General features: G+C 44.1%; 1 protein-coding gene across 31 annotated transcripts in view; it reads left to right on the top strand.

The window, feature by feature from the left end:
- SORBS2 (sorbin and SH3 domain containing 2) overlaps positions 1-27,344 on the top strand; it is a 370,848-nt gene that overhangs the window by 200,081 nt on the left and 143,423 nt on the right. The window contains exon 1 of one of the 31 annotated variants that reach the window (XM_063810032.1): positions 22,443-22,530. The exons of the other annotated variants lie outside the window; for them this stretch is intronic. The gene's annotated coding sequence lies outside the window, so the exon portion shown is untranslated. Of the gene's footprint in view, positions 1-22,442; positions 22,531-27,344 lie in introns of those variants that run through there. 31 annotated transcript variants of the gene reach the window in all.

The raw sequence follows: 27,344 nt of genomic DNA, 5'->3' as shown, positions 1-27,344 counted from the left end.
GTTACCTAGAACCAAGATCCTAGAACAGAAGAGTGAATTTTGTGAAATATTCTCCTTATCAAATTGACTGCCTTAGTGTTTGGAAAATGTAATTAAAAATCCATGTGACATAAACAGCAAAATTATAGCTATACTAAGGGGAAATTTTTCATGCGATTTATAAAAATCTTTAAATTTTACAGAGTTACGTGTTCTAATATGAGTCATGACTTGTAAGGACATAAAATAACAGTTATGAACTGCATAGAGAAGAGCTTCTGTTGAGCATCTTCTATTCGATATTCTTGGAACATCTTTCTAATGAGCTGTCAATGAAAATTCAGCTGATTTAATGTCAATGCTGCCAACCACCAGTCCAGATCACTTGCATACTATGAAAATTCTTGGATGTCTTCACTTGTTTTAAATCAAGTTACCTCAATTTTATGGTTTCTATAAAACAACATTTGTAAAAATCTGGGACCTCTTTTGCTTTTTGTTTTGCATTTTAACTGATATTTACTTCAGATCTGTTTTCTGACATGCAGAGTTACATTTTTTTCTTCTAATAAACATGAGGAGGTATGGGATTAAGATAAGTGAGATGAACAAACATTAGATTTTATGCCAAGTGAGATATGAGGAATGTAAAGACATTTCCTTTCTTATGTATAATTAAAGGAAAAGTCTTGAAAGAATGAATGTGATTATTCTTCTGGTTCTAAATGCTGAGTGATAAGAGAGTCTAAGTGAGACCTTTAGCCTTTGTGGTCTGAGTTAATGTGTGGTCTAGCCCTCCTTGATAGTCAAATGAGTTTTCAAGACTTGTTGCTACTTCCAACCTCTATGAGAATTTTCATTGTGCTATCTCCTGCTATGCCTGCCAGTAAAAATGTGGCTGGCAGGATTCAGGATCTGATATTTATACCAACTTTCAAGTTGTGTATTTTATGAGTAGAAAACTGTCTTCCATGCCAAACATCTCACATTTGTGTATGCTTCTGGTGCCTATTATTTTCTTGTGTCTTTTACCTCCAAATAGTTTAAAGGAGCATAATTTTGATGTAGTCTAAGGATAGTGGAGTCTATGGTCACATTCCAAGTGACAGTGACTCTTCCCTTATTCAGATGAAAATGCAAGTGACACTAGTCAACTCTTTTCAGTGAATTGGCTGTGCTTGCGATGGGAAGCAAAGGTGTCAGTCCCAAAGTGGGAAGAGGAGCATGATTGCCTGGAAGACCAGGAGGGTAATCTGGCCATGCTGACTGTTTGACAGAGTCTGTTGTCAGCTTGCCAGGACACATGCTGGTCATCTTGACATAGCCTAATATTGTCCCAGTCCAAAGCTATATTTCCAATCGGCATTCTGCCAAGGGCAGAGAATTGGTCATTGATGATACATCTCTCAGGTATATAAAGATATGACATTAGTGGGTTTTTTCCTGCCAGTTTGTCAGAGATAATGCTGCACATTTTCACAAAGCCCATTTCCCTTCCTCCTGGGCACACAGGTAGATTACATTCCCCAGCCTCCTCTGCAGTTGGAAGGAATCGTGTGACAATTTCTGGCTGGGAGAAGTGATGTATTGCCCTTCCAGGTCTGCCTCATGAAACCCATACCTGATCCTGTACATTCTCGCTCCTCTCAGCTAACAGCTGGACTCAGGAGATGTGAAGGACTGTGAGACCCCATGGTATGGTGGAGTAATAGCTGCAAGGAGCCTCATTTCTAAATGGCTGTTTGGAACACAGCCCCCCACCCCACACTCCACTGAGCTGCACTGGATATTCCATTTTCCATTGTTAAGCCACTAGGATTTGGAAGATGTGGGTTATGGTAGTTGGCCAACTGTACACAGTTGGAGAAACTGTAGAGCTAGCAGACTCTATAATATAATATGCAAATGTGCCTTAGTAGATTTAGTGATTATACATAAAACGTGTTATCAAGGGTAAACTTTCTGTTTTTATTATTCTTTTAACTTGTATTTTAAGTTCAGGGGTACATGTGCAGGTTTGTTATATAGATAGATTGATAGCATGTTATGGGGGTTACTGTGTGTTATGGGGGGTTTGTGTGCAGATTATTTCATGATCCAGGTAATAAGCATAGTACTTGATAGGTAGTTTTTCAACCCTCACCTCCTCCCACCTTCCACCCTCAAGTAGGCTGTGGTGTTTGTTATTCCCTTCTTTGTGTCCATATGTACTCAATGTTTAGCTCCCACTTATACTTGAGAACATGTAGAATTTGGTTTTCTTCTCCTGTGTTAGTTTGCTTAGAAAATGACCTCTAGCTCCATCCATGTTGCTGCAAAGGACGTGATCTTGTCCTTTTTTATGGCTGCATGGTATTCCATGGTGTGTATATACCATATCTTCTTTATCAAGTCTACCATTGATGAGCATTTATGTTGATTCCATGTCTTTGCTATTGTGAATGATGCTGCAATGAATATATGCGTGCATGTGTCTTTATGATAAAATGATTTATATTCCTTTAGGTATAGACCCAATAATGGGATTACTGGGTCAATGGTAGTTCTGTTTTAAGTTCTATCAGAAATCACCAAATGCTTTCCACAATGGTTGACCTAATTTACATCTCCACCAGCAGTGTATAAGCATTCAGGGGTAAATTTTTAAAAAGATAGGTGAATAATGTTAGAAACTCACATCCATTGGTGCTATGATTTTGAAAGAATACAAGAAAAAACACCAGAGAATTTCACTTTTCTATTCCATTTAACAGCATTTAAATTACATGTATGTCTTTTGGACAGTGCTGCTTAAACATTTCTGCCTACTGATAGAATAAGAGTTATTCTATTGAGACTAAAGGATGCACAGACATTGATTCTTTTAACTCCCAAAACAAAATTATCTTTTTTACTTTATCTGAAAGGAGCATTTTTATAATCTATAAAAATAGACTTGAACCTGTTTAATCGAATTCCAAATTGGTACCCAAATTAAAGTTTGCCAGATTATATTTTTATAAAGTATATTTTACCTTTAATTTCTCAATGAATTAAAATAAGTTAAACAAGGAAGTTAAAATTTCTTTCTACAAAGTATTTTGCATTGAATCCTTATGCAATTTCTAATTCTCCCAGGAACTTTCTAGCCGCATCTATCTTTTCAAAGAGCCTCCCAGGCAATTCATCATTATTAAATGACTTAAGGAAATGAAAAATGTTCCCCAAAACCTTTTTTATTTTTTGTGTTTATGGGTTGGTGTCCTATAAAAGAATGGTGAATACAGAATTGAAATTCATCATTAGGTCCAATTAGGATCAAACATTTACTATGCATCAGCAGCTGCACTGAATGCACTTCCTCAGATGGAAATTGTTTGTGGCTAACGTGCTGTAGCAGCCATGAAGCCCTCATGGCCGTGGTCACTGGTTCTGAGATCAGTTTCCTCCTTGTGGAATGTCTTTCATCTTAGTAGCAGCGGCTTTGTATATTTGGCTAGAATTTCCCCAGTACTCTAAGTGTGGCATATTAATGTCAATTTAAAGATCAAATATTGTGAACAATAGGCATGCCATATTTTCTTGCCTGCTAAACATCCATTAAGTACCTCAAAAGGGATACAGATTCTTCAGGATATATATTTTGCATGACTAAATGGGTCAGAATTCATTAGCAATTTGGAAGGATAAATAGAAAATGGAACCAGTAGCTGGGTTTCATTAAGTTGTCGCTTCTTTCAATCTTCTTTAAGGTTATTTTCCACTTATTCTATCTGAATTATTTCTGTAAAGGACTGTGCTTAGCATGTCATTGCTTTCCATTGGCATGATTTTGACAGAAGTAATTTCAGTTTTTTAAGAAAAGGGTGATGAAGCTGAATATATCTTTTTAAAAGTCTGCTGCAGGGCTGGGCACGGTGGCTCACGCCTGTAATCCCAGCACTTTGGGAGGCCGAGGCGGGCAGATCACAAGGTCAGGAGATCGAGACCATCCTGGCCAACACGGTGAAACCCCATATCTACTAAAAAATACAAAAAATTAGCTGGGTGTGGTGGCGGGCGCCTGTAGTCCCAGCTACTTGGGAGGCTGAGGCAGGAGAATGGCGCGAACCCGGGAGGCGGAGCTTGCAGTGAGCCAAGATCGTGCCACTGCACTCCAGCCTGGGCAACAGAGCAAGACTCTGTCTCATATAAGTAAATAAATAAATAAATAAATAAAAGTCTGCTGCAGTATATGTACATATTTAAAAATTCTAACTACAGTAATAAATGTTGCTTACATTTGTTTTTAATAAATGTGTAATGTTAACATTTGTCAACTGTACAATACTGGGTAATGTTTATTTTTAAGATACTTTTCTGTTTTCCCTGGGATCCTCTAAATTTGGTTTCTCAGCCTTGGTGCCATTGACATCTGGAGCCAGGTTGTGGGATCTTCTTGCATGCTGCTGGGTGTTCAGCAGCATCTCTGTCCTCTACCCACACGATGGCAGTTAGCACCCCCACCCCCACTGCCAGCTGTGGCAACCAAAACTGTCTCCCAGTTGTCAAATGTTCCCTGGGGAGCAAAATCGCCATGGTTGAGCACCACTATCCTGGATAATAACATATTTTTAAATCGCACCTTAATGCAAAGGTACTCTGCTTGTTTGCGATGCTGACTCTCTAGCAAAAACCCCTCTCCAGTGCATCTTGGAGTTGTTATCCCCATTGCTCCTGTGCAGAAGCTTCTCCTGTGGAATGTCAGGCATCTTTCCTTGACTTCCCTTCTCCCTGTATTTCCTCTCCCCTCTGATGCCCTAGCCTCTTTCGTTCATGTGTACGTGTGCACACACACACATTCTGTCTCTGTTGTGGTCAGTATGTATCTACACTCTTCGGAGTGGTGCCTTCACCATCTTCTGAGGACCTACTGGGCAGCTGCCTCTCCTGCACCTCCCTCTCATGCTAGAATCAGTCCTCATCTGCCCTCATCAAGCTTGGTCAGAGGTTGCCTTTGCCTAAGGATACCTGTTTCTTGCTCCTTTTTCACCTAATTTAGCAAAATGTCCAAGATGATCACCAAACTTCTGTCATCTTGCTTTGTCTCATCTCTTCTCACTTTGTCTCATCTCGCTTCGTCTCAGCCTGTCTCGTTTCGGTTTGCCATTGATCTTCCTCATCTCTTGATTCTCAGTGTAGTTCCTAACATCCAAACTGACTTAGCCACCTACATGCTTCTCAAAAAGTTCATGTCGTCCCTGTCCTTTACCTCAATCCTACCTGGACAGTTCCTGAATTTCTCTCTCTCTCTCTCTCTCTTTTTTTTTTTTTTTTTTTTTTTTTTTTTTTTAGTATTTAGAGCTAAGAGCATTCCTTTAGCATTTAATGGAAGAACCCATGTTATATAACAATTCCTCTATGATTTGTTGAGCCCTTGTTTAAATCCTGTATCATGAACTTTTCGTGTGGTATGTTTTGTCTCCCCAAACAAGGCAATAAACTTTTTGAGACAGAAACTATATTGTAAATTTTTTTTGGATCGCTGAAGTGCCTTATATATCATGTACATTTGAATGCTATTTGCTCATGTGATTTGAATTCCAACTCCTTGACCCACCTAAGGTCAAGGAGAAGAGAGAGAAATGATATCAAAAAGGCAGGGGGAAGAAATAAGGGTTCCTAAGCAGCTTGTACCTTACCCCCAACTTTCCAAATGTAATTGACAGCCAAAAATCTAAATCAAGAGCCCGGTTTTCTTATTCAAATTGTCTGTCACTCATGAGCACTACTCACTGCACCAAAAGGAGCATTTTATTCTCAAACTAGCAATAGAGGTTGAAAGTGGTGCTTGTTTGTTATTTTAGAATTAATGTATTTTCAATATGGTACCAAATAACTGTGTAAGGAGTGTATTAGCCAGCTTAATCAATAAACTTCAGCAAGGATCGGATGTTGGGGACTGCACAGCAGCAACTGATCCACTGCAGAGCTTTCTGTGGTGCAGTGTGAGTGGGACACTGGAACAGCATGTGTAATAATCTTAGCTGTTATACTCTGATGGGTCCTATGATGCTACGGAATATGTGAGTCTTTTCACACCTATGATTGGAGCCACGTGGATCCTGAATGCAGACCCGCTCTCAGTTCTTCCTGTTTCCACTGTTTCCAAACACACAGTGTTGTCGGGATTATGAGCGAATTTAAGCCTATGGTTTGATGGTGATGAAATGAAGCAGGATTTTACAATTTGTTCATAATTGGTATACACAGTGACACTTAAAAAATCATGCTTTGCCATCCTTTTCTTTTTGCCCATGAGGAATAGTTTCGAAAGAGTTCTTAAGAACTTGCTGTGAGTTACATGTCTAGTGAGTGGCAGGGCAGGGGTGGTAACCTGGGTCTGTGGGACACTCCGGTGTCCAGCTTTAGTCCACTGCACGTAGTGTCTTTCTGCAACATGCAGATCTGATCAGAGGGTGGTATTTGCACGTATCCACGTAAGTGGGGACATTTGAACAGTTCACTGTTTCCCCAATGAGTTCTCTTAGCAACCAACCTTCCAGTGTTTGGTGTTTATAGATGGAAAATGAAGCCATAGCCCCATGACAGAGCAGCAGGAGAGCAACAGTCCCCACAGAATAACTTCTCATTTCTGTTAATAAGGAGCCTAATGGGTGGACGTTTAGTCAGCATGCATTTTCTCTCTTTGGTTGCATTAAGAGCTGTGGTCTCTATTTCTCCATTTGTTTTCTCTAAATGAGCAACTGAAACTATTTCATTAGATCCATAAACTCCTGGCAAACTAGTCTATCTGGCCCATTCTGCTTTTGCACCAAAATTATTACCTTATACACTAATGCATACATTGAACTCATGTATCTTTACTGTTTCTTCTCTCCATAAAATTCTACTGGTCTAAAAGTCCATATACCCTAAGGTAACACAGTGTCCACACTTATGTCTGTAATTCTGAGCCAGAATGACCAGGAATCAGAGGTCTGTGTGATTGATTAATTGATTTTCAATCCCATCAGGATTTCATCTTAAAAGTTTTTTTCTTTCTTGTCATTGCTTAATACAAAATGACGACTCTATCTCCTTCTCCCTGAAGGGTGACTCTCAATGGGATATCAAGAAGGCAGGAAGATCAAAACAATTAAATCTTCTCTGACAGCTCTGCTGTTCCCAGAGGGTGGCTCAGAGAAGGAGCAGTTCCTAGGAGCTGCTCTTGGCAACAACCTCAGGCCATCATCAGGCTGTTGAGCTATGGCAATCCCAGTCCCCAGTTGCTTTCATGCTGACTGTCCCTGCACCTGTCTCCCTCCCAGATGGCCTGGAGCAGCATCCACATCCCAAACCCTCCCTGAACACCACTCCAGTGGTTAGCTGGGGCAATGTGCCTGCCGATCCCTACTGGTGGCTGTGGAGTTCCCTAAAAGGTTCTTGCTGTAATCTTTTTTTAAAAGCCAAAACAGCAGCAAGCCGAGCCATACTTCTAACATCTTTTTGGGAACTTTCTGCCGTGCTCTGAGTTTGAACACCATCTTAGCTTGGGGTTCTCCTGCATTCTTCCCCAGGTCCTCGTCCAAGAATATTGTAAATGGGGCCCCTCATTCTCAGGTGGAAAGGTGCTTCTTGGAGTAGGGCACAGAAGCTCATCAATAAATGAGGCTCCAGAAACAGCCTAGGGAAATCCTCCACTTGCCGAAGGCAAAATGTAAACCAGCTCTAATCATAAGCCAGGTTTAGCTATCATTTTTCAGTATACTACTTGAACTATTCAAACTGATGAGTGAGTTCACTAACAAAATCTAATTGAATGGGAAAATTATTTTGAGGTGGTTAACATATCAACCTTATTTATTCCTAAAATGCCACTAATGGCAAAACTGCAGATGCAAAATCCATAACACACCATCTCTCGTCATCAGTGCTGAGGTCCTTAAAATTGCTCGTGAGGCCTCCCTTGCTAGGCTGGCATCCTGTGGAGGCTGCTTTTGCTTCTACGTGGTGGGGGGACTTAGGCAGTCCTTCAAGATTTCAGAGCCCTACTTCCCAGCTCGCCTTACTCCAAATTCTGGAAGCAGATGTCGGTGTGGAAGAATAAGATTGATGGAGACTAGACTATGAAAATATTTTCAAGACCATATTGCCTAAATCAAAACTAGCATGATTGAAAATTTTCCCTGGAGAATACGTGGGGCTCCTGGTGACAGAGCCAGTCACACACAGCAACTGCACTCCTCGCACGCCCAGGCCCTGAGCTGCAGCTTACTTCATGAAAGACCAGCCCTACCTGATGAAGCCCCAGTCATGTGCCCAGATATGGTACAGCTAGATGCTAATTTTCTAGTTCCAAAGCAAGTCACCAAGAGCAGAGCTCTCTACCTTACAGTGGGCCACCCAAAAACTTACAAAATGTACCTTAAATAAAAGCAAGCTTTGTTACCAGATTTTAGCACAGCTTAAAATGAGCCAGGGAGAAATGTGAGCATCTGTGGAAGCAGCAAAGACCTTGTTTTTTTTTTGAAACTGAGTCTCACTCTGTTACCCAGGCTAGAGTGCAGTGTTACGATCTCAGCTCACTGCAACCTCCGCCTCCCGGGTTCAAGTGATTCTCCCGCCTCAGCCTCCCAAGTAGCTGGGATTACCGGCGCCCTCCACCGTGCCCGGCTAATTTTTTGTATTTTCGGTAGAGACGGGGTTTCACCATGTTGGCCAGGCTGGTCTCGAGCTCCTGATGTGCCCACTTCGACCTCCCAAAGTGCTGGGATTACAGGTGTGAGCCACCGCGCCCGAGCAAAGGCCAATTTTTCACAGCTCCAGGCACGGAGTAGCGCAGGCTGGGGGAGGACAAGGAGAAACCACTGCCCTGACCGCCATGGGCCTGACTCATCTGTCTGGGGCCACGTTGGGGAGCAGCAAGTGACCAGTGATGGTGGTGTCCTGGAAGCTTGTGCTGACCCTGAGACAGGGCCCGAGTGCCTTGTCTTCTATGGGGCTCTTCACAGAGGGGCCAGGTACCCCTGAGCACACTGCCATGAACTTGTGCCCTCTGCTTCTTTCCAGTCAGATCACTGACTATTGACTAATGCTTACACTCAAGCGTTTGCAAGAAATTCAAATTACTGGTCCTACAATAAAGTCACATCCCTTGTTCATCGTTTAAAGCCTGCAGGTTGTATTAGTCTGCTTGGGCTTCCATAACAAAGTACCACAGACTGGTGGCTTTGATGGCAGAAATTTATTTCTCACAGTTCTCCAGGCTCGAGGTCCAAGATCAAGGTGAGAGCAGGTCTGGTTTCTTCTGAAGCCTTCCTCCTTGTCTTGCCGACGGCCACCTTCTTGTTGTGACCTCATATGGCCTTTCCTCTATGAATGCATCCCTGGTGTCTGGTGTCTCTTTTGTGTGTCCAAATTTCCTCCTTTTTTGTTTCGAGACAAGTCTCGCACTGTTGCCCAGGCTGGAGTGCAGTGGCACCATAGGCGTGAGCCACTGCGCCCGGCACTCTTAAAGGACACCAGCTAGATTGGATTAAGGCCCACCCTAATGACTTCAGTTTAACTTTTCCCCTCTTTAAAGTCCCTGTCTTCAAATACAGGGTACAGGCACATTCTGAGGTCCTAGGGGGCCAGTCCTTCGATACATGAATTTGAGAGGGCACAATTCAGCCCATAACAAGGCTGCAACAAATTTGGTGGAAAATCTGGTAGATGGGAGAAGAAAGTCTCTTCATAAAGTGGTAGATTCTTACAGAGTCTAAGCCTCACACAAGAGTATTTTGCTTGGGTATTCCTCACCATGTGTCAACCACAGGATGCATTTCTCAGCTTGTCCTAACTTGGCCTGGCCTGGGACCACTAACTCCATTCCCACCTAAGAAACTCTAACCAGATAAGGCCAGGTGCGGTGGCCCACACCTGTAATCCCAGCACTCTGGGAAGCCGAGGCGGGAGGACCACTTGAGGTCAGAAGTTCGAGAACCAGCCTGGCCAACATGGTGAAACCCCGTCTCTACTAAAAATACAAAAATTAGCCAGGCGTGGTGGTGCACACCTCTAGTCCCAGCTACTCGGGAGGCTGAGGCAGGAGAATTGCTTGAACCCAGGAGGCGGAGGTTGCAGCGAGCCAAGATGGTGCCACTGCCCTGCAGCCTGGGCGACAGAGTGAGACTCTGTGTCAAAAAAGAACAAAAAGAAGAAGAAGAAACTCTAACCAGATAAAAGAGACTACGTGGATCCAAAGAAATCCATTGCCCTTCTGAAAAACACTCCTGAAACCATGCCTTCTGGTGATGTCCGCGGAGGACTTTGAGACACAACTACGAGTGTTTGAATTCTGTCGTGAGTGAGTCCTCTTTCCATGACCTTTCAAGTCCCAGAGGTGCAGAGAAAACATTGTCTCCTGTAAATCTTACCCAAAGGCCCCCTGATGAAAAGCCACCTGCTGCGTTTCCCTCTATGCTTCTGTCACTTTGTTATTCCCTCTATTATTTCTTCTGCTGCTTCCTTTTCTGTAGTTCACAGAGTGGGAGGATAGAGTTAGGACTTTGGTGATATCATTTGCTTCTCTTTCTGTAGAGACAACAAAAATGTGACCAGGAAACATATCTGTGAGGCTGAGGCTGCCTCACTTTTCATAGAGGCCAAAATGGCAGTAACAGTCATGGCCAAGAGCAGTCACTGCAGTGATCAGTCACACAGGCTTTCATCCCCACGCAGCCCGAGGAATGTCTTCAAATCGGGGGAGGGGGTAGATAGGCTTAAAAATGAAATATATCCGTTGAAGAAAACTAAAAAGAGAATGCATTTGTCTATTGCTGTTTTGTCTTTTGGCTGTGGAAATAATATTTAAATTTAAATTCTCTCCAAGTATTAATCTAAGTATTCTACTAAATATAGCTATTAAGTATAGTGTGATTGCTTGCAGTCTAAGGAAATTTGTAATAGGTCGCCATCAAATCAGGATCTGCACCTCGGGTGCACAGGTGCTATGAGGAAGATGTGATGTGAGGTTGGAAGGAGCCCACTGTGGCTTCAGTCCTCCTTGTCTACCTGAGCATAAGTCTGGACCATGATTAATTAATTCTTAATGCAAGTGAAGCAGGCATTTTTTTAAGATATCTGTCTAAAAAATATGAACGCCAAAAATTGGAACAGTCCCTGATCTCTCCTTACTTGCGGGAGAATCTGGGAGGTCTAGTTTGTGTTCTTACTGGCCATGTTCAGGTTGGTGCTCCCCTACCACCGGCATGCACTCTTGGATAGAGACACTGCTTCCCTAGTCCCCACTGACAGCACCTGCTCGGGCATCTTTGCAGCATCCCTCCCTCTCCAACCCTGATTAGTCCCACATCCACCTTCCCCCGCTGCAATGGAGATGTACTCACTGCCTGTATGCCCACCTACCTCAGAACAAGCCACCTGCATCACACAGGGAGAGCGGCCAGGTACTGTCCATCCCCGAGCCGGCCCACAAGTGTCTTCTGTTTTCTTTACCCTCTCCTTAGCACCAGCTGCCTAACAAAGTCAGTGGGCAGCCAGGGCAAAGAACAGTTTGAGCGACTTCAATATGACTCTCTCTTCTGAGCCCCCGATCCAAAAGAAGGCTCACCCTTAGTGAATGTGCCTTTGCCAAAGGGTCTTCCCTAGGGTGAAAGGGAAAATCATGTTTCACAATTTCAGGGAAGTCTGAATGGTAGGAGCCACGTTTTCACAGTCTGGTCTTTAATGCATAGTGGCCATTCATTCCATTAGGCTTCTTATGTCATGACATAATTTCATCTCTGAATGTTGGACCATTTGATGGACTTGGACATTGTCAGTTCACCAAACAGTTTTGAATTTGTGGAAAGTTCTCATTCTGAGATTCTGAACATTCAAAGATTAATCCGATGTGGCAGGCTCATTAGTGCCACCACCTGCCTGCATGGTTTGCAAGATAACATGACTTCATTGTTTGATTTGAGCTAAGGAAGATTAATGATCTGAACAATGATAATTTATCAATATTATCCTATGAAATTCAACCAAAACCGTAGATTTCCTTTCGTGATGCAGAGTCTAAAATAGTCAATGGACTATTTCTAGCCCAACAGTACACTGTAGACTAGAGTAATATGCTGATTTAGTGAAACAGAAACTGGATCCAAAACCCACAAAGTACTCTTGGGGACCCTGGAAAAGCCTGCATGGACCTCCTACAGTTCAAGTTCCACATGAATGCAATAATGCATACAATGGGGTACATTGTTTCAAAACCACCAGCCCACATGTAATCATTGTGTAATTGAATAATTATAATAGCATCCAACCATATGAAATTTTAGGAAGTGAAAATTGGAGATCAAATAACAAAAAAAGAGAGAAGGGAAGGAGGAGGAAGAAGAGGAAAAGGAGGAGGAGGGGGAGAAGAGAAAGGGGGAAGTGGAAGAGGAGGAGGAAAGGAAGGGGGAGAAGGAGGAGGAAGGGGAAGAAAGTGGAAATGGGAGAGGAGGGAAAGGGGAAAGGTGAGGGGGAGAGGAGGAGGAGGGGAGGAAGAAGAAGGAGGAGGAGAAGGAGGAGGAGGAGAAAGAGGAGGAGGAGGAGGAAAGAAGATAGAAGAAGAGGAAGAAGGAGGAGGAAGAGGAATAAGAAGAAGAAGGAGAAGAAAGAACCAGAAGAGGAGGAGGAGGAGGAGGAAGAAATCATCTGAATCAGGAGGAGGAGGAGGAGGAGGAAAGAAGATAGAAGAAGAGGAAGAAGGAGGAGGAAGAGGAATAAGAAGAAGAAGGAGAAGAAAGAACCAGAAGAGGAGGAGGAGGAAGAAATCATCTGAATCAGGAGGAGGAGAAGGAGGAGGAAGAAATCATCTGAATCAGGAGGAGGAGGAGGAGGGGCTCACCATCAGAGTCTTAGTTTGCCCTGTCCTTCCACTCATTTGCTACCCGAACCCTCTCTCATGTAGAATTTGTGGGAGTTGGGGAGGGGAATGCAATGTGACTGAATAGATTTTGAAGCTAACAGAGTTCTAAACTACTGGGTGTGTACATGGAAAGGAGGTGATAAATCATTGTGTATCACAGTTTTTAGCTCTATGTTCTCATCCTCAGCACTGAAGGACAATGTGGAAGAAGCCATCACGAAACTCAGCCTGGTTTGGGACTGCTTTTGCTTCCGAAGGGCTATTTGTCTGTTCTTTACCATCCCAGGTAGCAACTGGGGAGCAAATTGGGAAATCTGCGCAAAATTAATAGCACTATCAGGAATCAAGCGGGTATGCCAGAGAGAGAGTTGAAAACAGCCTGGGTTTTCATGCTGCACCAAAATTTAGTGAGCTCGAAAGACTTATCAGCAGCAAATTTCCCCTAAGCAGCATGTTGTCAAACTAGCCTGCCTCACTAGGATGCCACGAAAAAATAATAAATGGAAATTATTGTAAAAATATAATTTAAAAAGGACAATGTGTCTAATAGAGTAGCACTCCGGAACCTCAACCTTACCCCCTTTCTAACCTTGAGATCTAAGGCTTAGATCTACATTTCTTTCACAGATGGGTGTAAAGGAGATGCTTCTCCAGGAAACCAGCTGGTCCCCACCACGTCCAAAGGGCTGGGAGGTGCATTCGCTGTGCCCGCGGGGCTCTTTAGAGGTTAGGATGGTGCTGACTCATGCTGCAAGTTGTGCAGCTGTGGAGTGTGTCAGATAGAGTGCAGACAGTCTGAACTTCAGAAGCTCGTGTGTCCCAGGTGTGCAAATCCCACATCAAGTAGCACAGGTCAAGGCTTAGGACACGCCCAGAATCTACTGTGTCAGATTCATGAATGATTTTAGCAAATATTCCTCTTGCCTGACTTTCCTACATTTTCTCTCCTTTTCACCATAGCAAATATATCTTTATTTATGATTCTCACCTCATTTAGTTAAAACCTTTGCTAAAAGTTTATTTTTATTGTTACCGTGATAACAGCTAATGGCATGTGAGTGTTTACTGTGTCAAAGGCTCTATGATGTATAGTTTAGGGGGATATCTTATTGGATCCTTGAAGAAAAATGCCCTGGAATGGAAAATCCACGAGGCTGTGACCTCTTAATCTGTGCTGGACATTTCTGGATCCATACATCTGGGCAGTAGTAGGTGCTCGATGGATATTTACTGAAGGAATGAACAAACGGATAGAAGACTAAAAGAACAATCTATGAAGCAGGTGCATTATTATTCCCATCTTGTGATATGCAAGGTTAAGCGGCCAATCAATGGTGGCGATGAGATTCAAAGCCAGGCAGTCTGTCTGCACAGTCATGCTCCTGGGTGCATATGTTTACTTAGGCCTGTTGTTTTTGCTTTGTTTTGTTTTGTGTTTTAATTCACCACTTGCTTTAGCCCTAAAGTGCCAGCCAACAGCCTTGAAAAATAAGATTCTCAAGGGTTGTTTGAACACTACCCCCAAACTGTGTAGCCAGGGCTGGCCCCTGAGAGCTAGAGATTATCATCTTCATCAGAATTAGAGAAAACAAGCCAGAGAGACAAGTCCAATCAGAAATAATGCAGAGGAGCCAAGATGCCGATTTCAGAGAAAGGCAAGTCAGCGGATGGGGAGGGCCTCCAGCCTTGGCAGGACCAGCAGCTGTATCAAACATGAACTGTTGGGAAATGTAGGTGGTGAGACAAAGTGAGCACAGGTCAGGGTCAGTGAGTGAAGGACCCGTGGGGCGGGAGGCCACGAGCACCCTAATACTTACCTCAAAGGACAAGCATTTGAGTTGGCTCCCAAAAACCAGCCCAGTGTATGATTTCTGGCTGGGTATGTCCAATGCTATGGACCAGAAGTAAAGCAGGTAATTTTTTTAAAAATGTATTTTAATTTATTTTATGTAGACCCTGCTGCTGTGTCCAAGCAGGGCCACAAGAGCAGGAGTATGTGATAAAAAGTGAGGACAGGCCGGGTGCAGTGGCTCACGCCTGTAATCCCAGCACTTTGGGAGGCCAAGGCGGGCATTTGAGGTCAAGAGTTTGAGACCAGCCTGGTCAACATGGTGAAACCCCATCTGTACTAAAAATACAAAAACTAGCTCCGGTGACTGAGGCAGGAGAATCTCTTGAACCTGGGAGGTGGAGGTTGCAGTGAGCCGAGATCATGCCACTGCACTTCAGCCTGGGCGACAGAGCGAGACTCCCCCTCAAAAAAAAAAAAAAAAAAAAAAAAGAAAAGAACAGAAAGAAAGAAAAGTGAGGAGAGGGCAGCTCTTGGGCCTGACTTCTGTTCCTAATGCAATTGCAGGACTGAAGAAGAAAAAAGTACTTTTCATGCATGTCCCTCTGTTACTCTCTCTGCCTTTCTTCTACTTGAGTCCTCTTGCCCTTTCTGACATAATGCTAAAGGTTTCTAACGATGCCCCTCTTTACTGTCTTATGTTACATTATGCCTACTTGTGTTCATAGTCATATTTAATCAAGGTACTGACCACAGGTCCTAATTTTGCAAATTTTGGTTAGACTTTCTCGACATATTTTTGGAGTCTGAGTCTATGCCAGAGAATCAGTGCATGCTAGGCTGAGTTGGTGCTGGTTTGAGTTGGTGCTGGGCCAAGTTGGTGCTGATCCGAGTTAGTGCTGGTTTGAGTTCATGCTGATCTGAGTTGGTGCTGGGCTGAGTTTGTGCTGGTTTGAGTTGGTGCTGGTTTGAGTTAGTGCTGGTCCCAGTTAGTGCTGGTTCGAGTTGGTGCTGATCTGAGTTGGTGCTGGGCTGAGTTAGTGCTGGGTTGAGTTAGTGCTGGGCTGAGTTGGTGCTGGGCTGAGTTGGTGCTGGGCTGAGTTAGTGTTGGGCTGAGTTAATGTTGGGCTGAGTTGGTGCTGGGCTGAGTTAGTGTTGGGCTGAGTTAATGTTGGGCTGAGCTGGTGCTGGGCTGAGTTAGTGTTGGGCTGAGTTAATGTTGGGCTGATTTAACGTTGGGCTGAGTTAGTGTTGGGCTGAGTTAATGTTGGGCTGAGCTGGTGCTGGGCTGAGTTAATGTTGGGCTGAGTTAGTGTTGGGCTGAGTTAATGTTGGGCTGAGCTGCCTATTTTGCATTTGGGGCTCCCAACATTCACTTCCTGCTGCAGCGCAGATTGGATGACCTTCAAGGCTCTATTTCACTGACTTTCAGCTTTCTTGACGCCAAAGCCACAGAGCATTCTTGAGTTGGAAATTACCTCTTTGCAAAAGCAAAGAGCACTGTAAAGAACTTGGCCTGCCCACTCCACAGTGATATTCCATAGGCTCAAGTTTCTGTGCCACTTGAATTCTAGCAGTTTAGCTCCCTGCCGTTTACGTGCCAGCAGGGATGAATGCCCTGACAGCGTGTGTCCACTGTGCACGTGCTTCCACTTGTCAGCATGGGTGAAGCCCAAGTATGATGTGTAGACAAGACCACCGCTTCTCTCTGCTCCATTCCTGCACAAGCCACACACAGCAGAGTTGTATTTCTGTCAAGGGCTCCGGTTTTCCATCATCTATTTTTTATAGCACTGATACTCAACCAGTTGCAGCAAATGAAGGGTATTATTTCTGGTTTGAGGGCATCACGATGCTGATTTGCCATTCCTAGGAAGCAAACTCACCGTGTTGGGCTCTCTCATTTTACCATGGGAGACCCGACTCCACAAAATGTAAGTGTTTGGAGATGCTTGATATTTTCACAATGTAAACAACAATTTCCCCATGCATGAGGGGGAAGGGTCATATCATAAGATGGGAGAGGGATGGAAATTTTATTAGGTTCGATTTGTGGCAGGGTGACAGTGGGTTGAAGACAAGCAAAATAATTTGCTGTGTCCTTCAGTTTCTTAGTGTATCATTAATCTTTGAGAGAATTTGGGTATATTCTGAAGCAACTTGGTGGCATTTCAGAATCAGTGCCATGTGCTCTTTCTGAAATGTCACATCTCCTCATAGCAATGTGCTCTCCATATAAAGTAAACCTGCATTTTTAGATTTTAAAAAGAGTGATGAAGATTTGGAAACCAGGAAGCGTAGAGGGAACCATTTCTAAAGGACCAGAAGCCCTCACCCTGAACACACACCTCAATACGCACATCCCCTCATGCACCAACAAACACATAGACTTTCAGAATTTCCCTGCAAACTAGCAATAACATCAACTTAGAATGCTTTTCCCTTATAGTAGATTTACTTACAAGGATTAGTTAAATATCAATAACAAATACATGCATTTTAAGTTGTCCAATGTTAAGTTTCAAATCTGTAGCGTATTAATTCCACCAGGCCTTTGGTGGTTTTGCAAGAGTTAATGCCCTACAATTCATTTCTCTATGAATATTTTTCACATTTTAGGTGTATAGCTATTATTGCTTTTTCAAGCCTGTGTTTTGTTTTGCCCTATATTTCCAACTCTAAGACTATTTATTCAGCTTTTTGACTTTGTGAATGTAATTACCATTTTAACTGGTAAAAAAGAAAATACCAGTCCAACCCATACAAATGGCTATTTTTCAGTGTTCCTATGTGCCTATGCTTTATCCAGCAGCAAGATCAATAGAACACCAGGGTGGAGACAAGTCAGCTCTCAGCTGCATTATTCACTTGCTATAAACCTTGACATTTCATTTGCAAGTTCACACTTTTTTGATGCTAGAGTTCTTGAATCCCTGACAGCTGAACCTTCTAACTCCAGCTAACTATGCAAATAGAGAATGGAACCCAGAGGGTCCCCTTGCACTGGTATCATTTCCAACATATTATTTTGGTCAAACACACAAATCAATTCTTCTTGAATGCTTTCTAATAAAAGGAAACAGTATGTGGAGAGTGAAAAAAAGGGAGAATTGAAAGTGTAACAAAATAAGCCTGAACTTTGTGAGAGTCACAAAAAGAATTCAAGGCCTAATATTTAATCAAAATTAATTTAACAAAATTGTATTAAGACTCCTCCCTTAGACCCACTTGGGGAATGTTTCGGATGCTTTTTCTATATAAAGATATGTTTAATCTGATAGAGCAAGTGGAATTTTTATAACCCAGAAAAATTATTTATTCTTAGAAAAGAAAAAATCCTGGACATGTGACCAGATATGGGAAAAAATATTTAGGGGTGACATTTTTTGGCACGAAACAAAAAGAAAATAGTTTTTTTATGAAATACTTGGCAAAGTAGAAAGCTTAAAAATATTTCGAAACTTGCCCGGTTGCAAAACCACACAGCATGTTTTGTTTTTTCTGTTTTGGGAAAAGGAAAGTCTCCGGGTTGGGATCGGCTTTATGAATCCCAACACTTCACTTCCCCTGACAGGAATTAGTTAAATCAACTGAAGTCCTGTTGGAATGCCTCGCCTGTCATCTGTTCTGCACAAAAATGAAACACATGGCATTCTAAGAAAATCCCGAAAGCAGCCAATTTCTCAGAAAATATTTGAATGACCCTGGAAGGTTAATGGCACAGTCATTTACACGAAAATTGCTTTAAATGTGGAAAGGGTATTGTTCTAGGGTCAGTAAAGTGTATGTGTCATCTCAAAGCTCCACATAAACAGGCTGCCTCGATTGACTTGGAAGTGGAGGCAGATGTTGAGGAAGCCGTGGACAGCACAAAAACGTTCTGTGATTATTGCTTCTTGATGCCGTGGCTTCCTTCTCACTGTTTTCCATCCCGTAGTGTGTCCGTTTCACGAAGCAGTGTGGCTGCCATTGTGAAGGGACTCCTGAGCGTGGCCCACACTGGGGAGCGCCTGTGCCCCTCCGCCTCCTCCCTGGAGCTCCCAAATGTGTTTCTGTAGCTGAGCGGAGGGTGGAAAGGTTTGCACTGTTAAAACTGTTTTCCCATTTTACCTCAGAACTCAACATGAGGTCTCGATCTTTAGACGGTGGACAGACCCTGACTTTGTGAAGGTTTTGCATGGTCAATGGGAAGTCCTTGCCTTCCTCATATCTGCCCACCACGCTGCGGTGCCCATCCCTGCAGAGGCAGCCGCCTTCTCCATGGCTGGCCTCAACCCTGCTCACGGCCCCACCCCTCGGGTCCCCACCTATGCTCTGAAAGCAGGGTCTCCGAGCTCTCATGGGTCTCATAGGCTGTCTAGGTTTTGACCAGACAGTATTTTAGGTTTTATGTTTCATGACAGAATTCCCCCTTTCTCCCCACTGCCCACTTTATTTTAATGGAATTTCTTTTGAATTGCACCTGTATTGTCAGCACAGGCCTCCCTAAACGGTACAGCCATCCAGGGAGGGCGATGGTTCCAGTAAAGGAGCAGACACATTCCTGACCCTGATGGAGGAGATGGGAGACCACCTGCTCTCCACATCCCCTGTCCCCAGCCACTTTGCTTTCTCCTGCAGCCAGGCCTGGGCTGCTGCGGTTCTTTTCTATCAAACCTCTTTTATACCCCCAACCTGGAACTTGAAAGCAGAGGAAATTCTAAGCAAGATTAACCTCTCCTTCTATCTTGCCTTGAAAACAGTAAGGAAGCAATGCTTTTGGAGCACTCAAATAATTGCTGAAAAGGGAAAAATCGTGGGCAATTCTGACGCCAGTGAGCATTGTCAGTTCTTCCTTCAGGCACTGTTCTATAGGGAAGGAGGTTGGAAACTCAGATTCATGGATGTTGCTAAGAGCAACCTGGAACTCAGACATTTTTCACTGTGCTTTACCTGGCATGCCAACTCGAAGGAGAAATGTTAGCAATGGGGCACAGGGAGAAACCGTGCCAGTAGGTATGGTATTGTTAGGTAAAATGGAGCAGCCTTGCTTGTTTGGGGAACCTTTCAGTCTCCCCAACTATGGACTATCGGGTTCCTGATTTTCCAAGTCCCTCCTGAGGGCAGGATGTTGTGTGGATGATGTCTTTCCCCTCTGCAGTGGTTGTGGCACACACAGACGTGTGAACCTTGACCACAGGCTCGACACACCCTGGTGTCATCGGGTGGGTTGTGTTCCAGTGGCCCTGAGCCAAGCAAGACCCCAGGAAAGACTCTGGAAAACTGAAGGGGGCTGGATGTCACCCACAGTACATACCTTGTGCCTGTAACGAAGCAGGCACTGGTTTCATTTAGGAATGGTATTGTGTCCGAAGCCCCATTTTTAGACTGTTAAAAGTATACAAACAGAAACTAACACTGCCATCATTAACTGACAATCTGCCTTCTCTTCCTACTTTCTCTGGAGTCTCAGGTCTGCCCAGGAACCTCCAGAATGCCCCGTTGCTTTGTGGTCAGGCTTCTTTTACCTTTGCAGGCCCAGGGCACTCACAGACCAGGCAAGACTTTTAAATGAGAACATCAATTTGCTACTTGCTTTAATCCCACGATTGCCTTAGGTGCAAAGCACACTTTTTTATTTTAATAGAAGCCCAGGCTTGCACAACAACACCTTCATGAAGATTGGTCGTTTCTGAGGATGACAAAACCACAAAGTTTATTGAGATTGCTCCTTCATTGACAGTCTCTAAGCACTTCAGAAGCAATGACAAGGCAAACTCTGTGGGATGATGACAAGGGTCCCTCGCGCTGTGGCAGTGGAGAGTGTGTCTGAGCCAGGCTGTCTGTGGGGAGACCCCACCCCACCCCTGAGACCTGGGTGACTTGGCACCTGTCCACGGCTCTGCTTCTCCGTCCACAAATGGGAAATATCACAGGCCCTGCCTTGAGTGTTATTGATATAAGAACTTGGAAAAGAGCTTGCTGTAATAGTAAGCATGGTAGATGTTGGCTGCAATAAATAATTGTGTTGCTGGGAACTCAGCAACATTAGGATAATATTAAAAATAAAATTTAAAGATTTTTCTGGGATATGTGTTAATTGCAACTGTTAAATAAGGTAAACTTCATGAAGACATGTATAGAATTTTAGTTATCTATAGGTAAACTACTTATTTTAATTCATCATGGACTAAGGGGACAAAATTGCACCCACACACACACATACACACACACAAATGTACACACAGTAAATATTTTCATGATATCATCTAGGGATGTCAAATTAACAAAAATTAACATAAAAACAGATGCATTTTCAATGAGATTATCATCAGATATTATTTATGAACAGCTTAAATAGAATGAACACTTGGAAGGATTTGGGGGAAGGCTCGCATGTGAGTGTGTGTGTGTTTGTGTGTGTGAGTGTGTGTGCGTTTGCCCTTTTTTCCCCTTGTTTTCAGGATAGTTCCATTTAGAAAAAAAAGCTTTCCTCCCAAATTTGCAGATATCTGCAAATAATATTCTGCCAAGAAGAAAAAAAAAATAGTTTACTCTGATTCAATGGAAGCAAATCTCCTAGGATGTCAAAGCAGAGGACATGTTGCTGTTAGAGCATTGATGTATCTGCAGAAACATGCCTTGCTTTTCACCGTGAAATCAGGGCCATCCTTTGAAATAGGTTGATTAGGCAACTGTCTCATGAAGGGATATGAGGACCCCTGGCAAGTTCCCACCAGCCCCCAGGCAGCTCCCCACATCCCATGACCCTCTTTTCCTACCTGGTCTCAAATTCCTGCTCATTAGGTCAATCCTGTGTTTTGAAAATGCACAGGCCTTGTATAAAATTTCTTGTAATGTGTCTGAGAGAGGAGTGTGATCCTTTTCTGTCTGCACAGTGTAGAGCCTTAAATGGTCAGATAAGCTGCTGCTACAGCCGTATAAGTTGTAGACAGCAGTCCCTGAAAGGGAATTCCAATAGTGAAAAGAGTCTGCAACAGAAGGTTGTTGCCAAATTTAGAGAAAGGATCCTCAAGAGCTGGTGTAATGATAAGGATGAGGGGGACCTGAAGAGGCTTCCTTGCACCCTGAGTGGTTTCAGGTAGAGGGAAGGCTTTGAAGCCCCAGTAGGGAGAAGGCTATGGAGAGAGAGAGCATTTTGGGAGAGCTGACTTTAAAATGCTGGAAATGACTTTGCTTGCCTCTCACCCTTCCTATCTCCCTCCTCTCCCCATCATCCTATGCAGAGTTGGAAAGGACTGGAAAAGCAAGGAGGAGGTGGGAACGGCAGATGTGAAGGATATTAACACTATGGGCTTTGCTGTGCTGCACCCTTCCATTCTATTAAAATGCTGACCAGTGGCCACACAGGAAGCTTTGTCAGAGGAATTTTGTATGAAATAGGGGGCAAGGAAAGAGGAACTGAATCAGCAAAACCAACTATGGGGCTGCCAATATCACCCTGCCTGCTTCACCCCCACCTAAAACCAACTCTGGGTAAAACAGCCCCAGTTTCCCCTTTTCCATATAATTAGCTAATGGTGACTAATTGTAGTATGTAACAAACTAAAAACAGTAAGTATCCACCCAGTTTCCTTTCCGTGGTGTTTGTCCTGAGAAGTAGGTAGGTATCAAACTGTGTAAAGAAAAGAATATATGATGATAACGTTGTCCTCAGTTTGATCTCGCCGCTGTTTTGGTTGTTTTGGGGAGTGTGGGGCAGACCCCACCCACCTATTTATTGTGACATTTCTTTTCTAGAGCCAGAATAGGACAGACTCGTATACCATTCTGATCTGGGTGCATTTCTTCAGAAGGTACGCTGTCCTCACGGGAAACCGCCCGCCACTGCCTGGGCTTGGGGCTGATGAGGCCAGGAAGAAACTTAATGCGTGCGCTCTAACAAAAAGATTTCCCAGTAAGTTAAGAAAATAAGACGGTGGGCACCAAAGAATATGCGCATGCGCTGACATCTCCTTGGCGTTCACTTACGTGCCACTCCCAGCAGCATGTCTGTCTTGAGAACCTGCACAGACACCCTTGATTTAGGCTGATTGGTTTGCAAGAGGGCAGGGGAACATCAGAGGAAGTGAGGCCAGGAGAAAGCAAGGATATCAAGAGAACTCGCTTTTTTCTCCCAGCGTGATTGTTTTTGAATCCTTCACTCTGCCTTATTTCAGAGTGGAATAGCACGCCGTGGCTCTAAGGCACATGGCGAGGAAACTGTGACTGATCCCCTTGTCCTGAAGCGCCTTCCTTCATGCTGCTTCTCCCTTCCCATGTAGTGTCTGCCTCTTCCAGAGGATGCCTCTTGGTCACTGATGCTTCACCGGGGACCAGGAACGCCCTTATCCCCAAGCACACACCTTGTCTCAGCCCTTCCAAGCCCCTCCAGCCCACCAATGTGCAATTTCCTGCTTCTCCACCTGGCTCTGCTCAGTGGGGCTCCAGAGAAGCACGGGATGGGCCCTTGCTCCAATGTCACTGTTCGCTGTTTCGGGGCCAGTGGGCGGACCCCCGCTGGCCTGCTGGCTCTCAGGCCTCCTGGCTCTCTCTTTCTGAAATCACCACACTCGAGGGTTATCTGGATTTTACCACCACCACATATCACTCATCTAACTCAGCATGGAGAAACTTACCCAAATCTATCTCCCCAAAAGCAAATTTATTTAGCTCTCTTACCCCTTCAAGTCGCACTGGTGCAGTCTTTGGATTGCAAAAGAAGAGACACCTAGAGGCTCTGTTTGAGCCACTGTATCAGTTTCTAGAGCTGCTGCAACAAAGTGCAACCAATTGGGTGGCTTGAAACAACAGAAATCTATTGTCTCACACTCTACGTGGGGGTGTAGAAGTCTGAGATCAAGGTGTCAGCAGGGCCGGGTTGCCTGTGAAGGCTCCAGCAGTGAATCCTTCCTCACTTCTTCCCACTTCTGGTGGTTGCCGGCAGTCCTTGGCTTATGGCAGCATCACCCATCTCTGCCTGCATTGTCTCGCAATGTTCTTTCTATGGATCTGTCTCCAAATCTCTCTCTCCATGTAAGAATACCAGTCATTGGATTTAGGGCTCACTTTTCTCCAGTATGACCTCAATTAACTGGATTACATCTGTAAAGATCCTGTTTCCAAATAAGATCGCTCTCACAGGTACTGGGGGTGAGGAAGGACTTCAACATACCTTTTTGGGGAACACCACTTGCCCGCAATAGCTACTTTTGGATATTGGGTCATCTCTAAGCAAGAAGCAGCTCCAAATTGTCTACTGTAAGCTCAACACACAGCCTTTGATTCCCAAACCCAACACTCATCCCTTCCCACATCTGCAGAACTGACCCACTCTGCAGGGGCCCCAGGAGGGGGCCTAATGTCTGTGGGGCAGGACTGACCCATGTGGTCCAGGCTATTTCTGAGTGAAGCCAGAACCCAGAGGACTAATAACCCCTCACAGTCAAACAGGCACTTTGGTCTCCCTGAGAAATCATGAACCTCTAAAACCCTGGAAAATATCTATATGAATATCCACATAAGCCTGGAACTTACTTTTTCCTAAGTACTATGATCATGCTTGTTATAGGTGACTCTTCTCTGACACTCTCTCGGTCACACTTTGATGCTCTTCCTATTCACACATGCTACTGAGATTATCTTCCAAGGGAATGAGTTTTTCTAAAGCCTGATGTGTCCTCTTGATTGTTCTCACTTTGGAGAGTGACGGAATGCCTGGGAGTTTACTTATTCTCATGCACATAATTGAGAAGATCACCAATCTCCACTGAACTTTCCATCTTCTACTGATGCATTACTTTCAAAAGGAAAGGGTTAACTTCCTCAGTAGTAAATCAGGTTTCACATGTGCATATTTTTCAAAAAAGGAGGTCAGATATTGGAGCACAGACATCAGATTTTGAAATTTATTATCCACAAGTTACAATAATAATTTTGTGATACTCTTGGTCCTCCATCTGCACACTGATTTGATTGTATATCTAGAGTGAGACAGAGAAACAGATATATATATAGATAGAGAGAGAGAGAGAGAGAGACAGACAGGCAGGGAGGGCGGGAGAGAGACAGGCAGGGAGGGAGGGAGAGACACAGGCAGGGAGGGAGGGAGAGAGACAGGTAGGGAGGGAGAGAGACAGGCAGGGAGGGAGGGAGAGAGACAGGCAGGGAGGGAGGGAGAGAGGCAGGGAGGGAGGGAGAGAGATAGGGAGGGAGAGAGACAGGCAGGGAGGGAGGGAGAGAGGCAGGGAGGGAGGGAGAGAGATAGGGAGGGAGAGAGATAGGCAGGGAGGGAGAGAGATAGGCAGGGAGGGAGAGAGAGAGATAGGGAGGGAGAGAGGGAAGGAGAGAGATAGGCAGGGAGGGAGGGAGAGAGGCAGGGAGGGAGGGAGGGGGAGAGAGATAGGCAGGGAGGGAGGGAGAGAGGCAGGGAGGGAGGGAGGGGGAGAGAGATAGGCAGGGAGGGAGGGAGAGAGACAGGCAGGGAGGGAGGGAGAGAGACAGGCAGGGAGGGAGGGAGAGAGGCAGGGAGGGAGGGAGAGAGGCAGGGAGGGAGGGAGAGAGATAGGCAGGCAGGGAGAGAGGCAGGGAGGGAGGGAGGGGGAGAGAGATAGGCAGGGAGGGAGGGAGAGAGACAGGCAGGGAGGGAGGGAGGGAGGGAGGGGGAGAGAACACTTTCTAAAAGCCAGTGCTTGGTTATTGCATCAGAGAATCTCACTGAAAAAATAAATTCCAAGAGGCTTAGTTAGGTACGGCAGGGCAAAGATATTTTATAAATATTTTGGCAAGTAGAGACAAGAGAAAATGATGCGTGAGGTATTTTCAATAGAAGCCAATTGAGCTTCCTCATTTGCATGAAGCATCTGAGCTGTTTTCCTAAGTTCCAGTTCCTCCTCCTCAGGTGGGCAGCCTTATAGCCTCTGCATTTGACTCTGTCAAGATGAGACTGTAGTAAAGTGAGCTCTTTGTATCATTGATGAAAGAAAGGATTTAAATTAACCGTTGGGACTGAGTTAAAATAAAATAAAGCTATAAAAAGATCATGGCTGCTTGACCATGAGAAAAACCTAGAAAATAGTCATTTGCATGAGTCATTTGTTCCCCGAGAACAGCATTCTGTTGAATGGTGTCCACGAGGAAAATGCTCAAATAGATACCATTGGTTTTTTAAAAAATTATTTCATCAGTAACAATGCAATTTGGGTACAGCCTGATCTGCAGCTATGTCAGGCTGCAGCCTTTTGAGGCTTCACGATGGCTGATACATACTCACCTGTTCCCAGCAGGCAGCCAGGTACCTGGATGTCCAGCTCCAAAGGCAGAGCTGCATTTAACGCCTGGACCTGCCCAAGTCTGTGAGCTCTGGGACTCTAGGGGCTGACCTGTTCCCTTGTTCTAGCTCTGGGATAGCCCAATGCAAACTTACTACTGCAACCCGGTTGTCCTCTCCATGGCCTGCCGCAGTTCACCCAAGGGGTGCCTGAGCATCCTTTCTTGGAGGAACTACAAAGACTCGCTCAAGGACTTCCTGTCAGCAGCAGAAATGCTGAGTCATCAGTATTCTGTTACAGTTCATTGAATGCAGTGCTGACAGTGGTGCGGCCAGATGGACAATAGTGAGGGCTCCAGGGCCCCAGCTCAGTGCTGCACACAATGGGTGGCACCACAGAAAAGCTTTTATTAAAATAATACAGTCTATAATGAAGAAATTAAAATTTATAAAACTTCAACCCACTCTCCAGATGATTAAATGAATTATTAGGAATATTTCTTTTCCAAAAAAAAAAAAAAAGAAAGAAAGTATATTGACCTTTTAAAAAAACAAAATTAGAATTACACTGTCCTGGTTTGTACCTTGTACTTGCACGTCATTGTTTGGAGAATATTTTTCCATATCATTAAAACATTCTTTGAAAATGTAAACTTCACAGATCGAGACCATCCTGGCTAACACAGTGAAACCCCGTCTCTACTAAAAATACAAAAAATTAGCCAGGTGCGGTGGCAGGCACCTGTAGTCCCAGCTACTCAGGAGGCTGAGGCAGGAGAATGGCATGAACCCGGGAGGCGGAGCTTGCAGTGAGCCAAGATAGCTCCACTGCACTCCAGTCTGGGTGACAGAGCGAGACTCCATCTCAAAAAAAAAAAAAAAAGAAAAGAAAATGTAAACTTCACTAGCTACAGAAGGAATTAGACAGTAAATAAGTAAATTACAATACACCCCAATGACAGAATACAAAACATTGACATCTAATGTTAGAGCCAAAAGTTCTTCTACACTGAGTGTTATATTTTTCTCACTTCCCTGAAAAAAAATTACATAAGTTGTACTGTACAAGAAATGTTTTCTTTTCTCTCTACAAAGTAGATCATGATAATTCTAAACTTAGGCAGAACCATCTGGAATCTGAGTCATTAGACTAAGTAAAAAGAAAAAGAGGAAAAGTAATGAAGCACTCCCCCAGGAAACGGAAGAGCTGTACTATTCCTTGTCTTTCACAGAGTAGAAATTAGGGAATCTGAGCAAACGTTAGATTGGATGATTTTCTGGAATTAACTGACCTCGAGTACACAGATCCACGTGGCTACAGAACTGTGGTCATCACTAGACTGGACAGTGAGGAGTGTTCTTCCCACATCAGCTCCATAAGGATGAAGCAGGCAGAGGAGGCCCTGAGAGTCTAGTTCCCCTTGTTACTTATTCAGAAAATGGAAATACGGATGGAAACCCTG

The sequence above is a fragment of the Pan troglodytes genome, chromosome 3 (genome assembly GCF_028858775.2).
Source record: "Pan troglodytes isolate AG18354 chromosome 3, NHGRI_mPanTro3-v2.0_pri, whole genome shotgun sequence".
NCBI lineage: Eukaryota > Metazoa > Chordata > Mammalia > Primates > Hominidae > Pan > Pan troglodytes.
This window is presented reverse-complemented; position numbering and strand designations above follow the sequence as displayed.